We start from the raw sequence: 4,946 nt of genomic DNA, 5'->3' as shown, positions 1-4,946 counted from the left end.
CGGTTGAATTTTTGAATTTTGGACTTAGGAGTTAGGGTTTCTGGCTAGGTGGCCCTTGTATAGAGTTATAGGTAAATTGCATCACAAAAAGAGCCTTAGTAAAATGGCAAGGGTGACACCACTAGGCTCCTAAAAAGGTGGCGTGTGGAGCATTGGGGAAAGCATGGGATCGATTCCCTGTGTTGACAAATAGATGCATTTATTTTTAAGTGCTGGAGGGGTAAGTGTTGGAGTCCAGGTGGATTCTGCTAGAGGAGAGTTTGAATCAGTCTAAACGCTTGGATTAAGGAGTAATAAGGGGAGAGATTTAAGGGATTGGGAGAGAGGCTAGGAGTTGGCCGAATTTTGGGAATTGAAGAGGGAAAAATCGGCAGAGGGTTATGAGGTTAGAATTTCGGCACCTAGGGTATTGAGTGGTGCCGTTCTTTCTACTCTGACATCACAAGGTTTTTTCTTTTCTCTCTTCTTCCTCTCTAGCCAAAACTACCACTTCCCCTATTCTTCTTTTTCTATTTTTCTTCTTCAAAACCATTCAACAATTCTGCTGTTCATCAACACTTGTGCCGAAACCACAAAAGCCGAAACCTCGAAAAAATACATTAGTTGTGCCGATTTCTTCCAAGCCAAATCCTTCGATATTTTTGTGCCTAATAAATGACAATCATCTTTTCTAAACCCTAGATACTTGTCGGCAATTCTACATCAAGGTTATAGCCCTACATTGTCATCTCCTTCATCACCCAAAAGCCGAAAAACCATAGATTTGGGGGCTTATAGCCGAAACTTCAAAACTCTGGGAGTTGAGTTATATCATCGTTTGAAAGATAAATCTACACCAGATTGCGTGGAGATCAAAAAGGAGTAAGGGGTAAGTGTTCATCATCTCAGATCTGGTCCTATTTTACAAAGTTAGAAAAGCAAGTCCCTAAAATCTAGGAGGTCATCGATTTGGGCATGTGGCTCTAAGGGTTTTTAATCGACATTTTCATCAATGATTAGTGTCTTCTTAAGTGTTGGAGTGAAGGCGTGGGTTGTTGGAGCAATCGGATTCGGAGCTAGCTATCGATTTTGGCAAAAAGGTAAGGTTTCAAAGGCTTTTAGGGACATGGTTTGATCATGGATAAGTAGGTTGTGGGTTTAGTGATTATGGTTTGTAAATAAGAACTGTGCTAATCAATTGTAGGACATTGGGAGAGATCTCAGTAGCAGTCGTCGCGAATCAGGTGTGTACCGAACACTCTTTCTTAGTTCAATTCAGCAAAAGCCGAAATGCCAAAATTCCGGCATTTTTATGGGCTTGTGAGTATGCGAATGCTCTCAAGACATAGAGTAATTGTTAGATCTAGCACCGTAAGGTGGTAAGTAAGTTCGTGTGACATCTTAACGTACTTTAGAAAAAGAGGGCCTCAATGGGCCAAAACTGGGCCCAATGGGCTTACGGACCAATATGGGTAAGAGATTGGCAAATTAGCCTGTTAGTTAGATGGTGGAACCAAATTGCATAAAACTGTTAAAAATTACTGAGGTAGAGTGGGTAGTTGCGTAAGTTACGAAATTACCCCTAAAGAGCAAAATTACAGATATACCCCTAGGGTTTAAAATTGACTAAACTGCATGATTGTTTAATACTGTATTTTACATGATATGCTTTGATTAATATCTATTGCATGGGATTTGGATATTAATGGAGGAAGTGTTGAATGTGGTTCATCCACGTACTAGAGGCTTTGCCTCAACCTACTGATATTTGAGCAGCGTTGCTGCAACTGTGGAGTGTAGGGCTGGGTGGGTTGAGATATTCCCCACATGGAGCGTAGGGCTGGTACGGGTGCAGTGTAGCGGTTGGTGGGTTGAGTAGTCTCCCCAGATGGGCTTGCATTCATTACTACTGTTGTTACCTATGTTCTCGAACGGGCCTATGGGCCACACTGTTATGTAAAAAGGGCTAAGGCCTTGCTCATGTGATTCGAAAAGGGCTTCGTCCACTATGTATCGTTATCTGAATAGGGCTTAGGCCCAATGGGCTCGACCGATTTGGGCTTTGGATGGGTTTCAGATGCACCGAGTTTCCCAAACTCACCCTTCCTCTTCCATCCTTGCAGTGAGCCCTAGTTGGTGGACTTGGAGTCAAGGGATTCAGAGTGGCCATGAAGATTGATTGCGGATTTAATAAGTTTAGCATTTAATTTGGATTATTTATATTATGCTTAAAGTTGTAATAAGGCCGCTCTTTTAATTAATTTTATTTTGGGGATTATTAAACTGGTTAGCACTAGGGTTCGTTTTATAAAAAACTACTTGTTTTTAAAAGATCACGATGACGCAAAAGATTCCATAAAGTAAATGTTTTTCCAAGAAAATAAATATTTTAAGCAGACTTAAACTTGTTTTAATGTTCGTAGACACGTAACCTGCTTAAAGTGTGGCAATGGATGTGTGCATGTCTAGGATTGGATCCGGGAAGAGCTTGGTACTTAAGCGGTCCTATAAGACTCACCTCCTCTTTTCTGGCTTCCTACCTGGTGCACAGCTTCCATTCACTTTAACTTAAAACAAGAACTGATTTTTGCTAAGCTCTAAACAAGGAATTTAGATAAACACATGTTTTTTTTGAAACATCTCCATGTGACATACTAAATTCGGCCGTAACGTCTGGGCCGGGTTTGGGGTGTTACACTACATATGTATGACATACATTTTAATTAACAAGAATATCTATCCGTAAATTTCACATCATACCAAATATACCATACACATATACTTTGAAATAAATTCATCATCGTTAGCTAATATTTCAAACATGATTCACATATAAATATATATTTACTTATATATATAAGCCATAGCTAAAACATCAAAACCAAACATAAACATCACTTGATCAAAGCATAAAAATCCAAGCTTAACAAAATAATAAGCCATTTTCACGTGGCTCATATTTACATACCCCAAAGTCAAATATATAAACTAGCCTATACATGCCATAAGTTCGAGTTCAACTTATAAAAGTATCGAAACATTCGATAGTGTGATAGATTTTGCTGACGATCCCCGAGCTCATAACTAGTATCCAAAATCTATAAAACAGAGGCAAACATACACAGTAAGCTATCATAGCTTAGTAAGTCATAAGCAAATAAATAACTCAGTAACATTTATTATTCATTATAAAAAAATCGAATCACTATATCATATTCATATACATTTTCAAACTTGCAAAATAATGCATTTATCAAACATATAACTATGCATCAAATCTAAATAGACCGAATACACATGTAGTTAATATCATAATTATTTCTCACTTCTAAGATCACTTATATATCCTTGGCCGAATATACTCATTCATCTATGAATACATATAACTCACAATTACAAGGTTACATATATTATACATTTGGCCAATTATAGATTTTCATATACACATATACTTTCATTTGCATCATGAATAGACCATTAAACTGAATGTATATTTTCACATAAGCATACATGTAGTTCACATTAACAAGTAACATTTATATCATCAATTCAAACATCTAACTTACCATAATTTCATAACTTATTATGAATACATTACCTGAACCTTTTAACTCGATTTTTCATTCAGTCTTAACTTATTATTGCCCGTTGAACCATTTGTAATTGAATAGGATACTCGGATAATCACACATATCATACAATGCCAACGTCCCAGACGTGGTCCTTACATGCAATCACATATCGATGCCACTGTCTCAAACAGGGTCTTACATGAATCAAATACGATGCCAATGGGACATGGTCTTACACGTAATCACATATCCATGCCAACATCCCAGACGTGGTCTTACACGTAATCACATATCGAAAATCCTATGTCATGACATATGTATCCTAGCTATTCCTAAGGTTCGTACAGGCCTTTCGGACGTTGTAACTTAATCGAATTGAACTTGTATACATAGATTCCAAGCTTATACATTTTCGACTTCCACATATATAATATCACATTATTCATTTCAGCATATATAGTTCATATTTAATCAAATAAATAACATCTATTTTCTTATAAACTTACCTCGGACAACAACAATCGAAACGGGACGACTAATCGACAACTTTGGTTTTCCCTCGACCCAAATCCGATTTCTTTGGTTCTTGATCTAAACATATTCAAATTAAACTCATTCAAACATAATTTCATTCAATTTAGTCCAAAAACACATAAATGGGTAAATTACCATTTTGCCCCTGACATTTAACACTTTTTACAAATTAGTCCAAATTGCACAAAACACAAAACATCCAAAATTTGAATACACTATGCTTAGGCCGAATGTTCCTTGTGTTCATACAAGTCCATACATTTCATTTATTTCACATTTTAGTCCTTCAATTTATTATTTTTTCAATTTAGTCCTAATTACTCAAAATCATCAAAAATTCCAATACAAAACATATTAATCCAAAACATATCTTTCATAATTCATCAACTAACATCACAAAGCTTAATTATTCATCAATGGCATAACTCAAAATATTCATCAAAATAAAAAATTCAAGCATGAGCTTCGTACATTACACTGCAACGATCTGAAAAACGTACAAATTATCAAAAAATGAGCTTGTTACATACCTTAATCAAGCTCCAACAATGGCTGAACCCATGGAAACCTTATTCTTTTTTCTTTTCTTTTATATTTGTCCATGCAAAAATAATATGATCACATGGTCTTAATTTTATGTTTTATATTATATTAACTTAATAATCATTTTACATTTTGAACCTTTATAAATAAATATGAAATATTTATAATGGTTGTCCACAATTGTCCATCACTTATAATTATGGTCTAATTGCAACTTAAATACCCCAATTTAAAAAGACAATAACAATTCAACTCTTTAACATTTAACCATCAAGTTTCTATTTTACGAGATTAAGCCCTTTTTATTAAATCAAAACT

The sequence above is a fragment of the Gossypium arboreum genome, chromosome 3 (genome assembly GCF_025698485.1).
Source record: "Gossypium arboreum isolate Shixiya-1 chromosome 3, ASM2569848v2, whole genome shotgun sequence".
Taxonomy (NCBI): domain Eukaryota; kingdom Viridiplantae; phylum Streptophyta; class Magnoliopsida; order Malvales; family Malvaceae; genus Gossypium; species Gossypium arboreum.
This window is presented reverse-complemented; position numbering follows the sequence as displayed.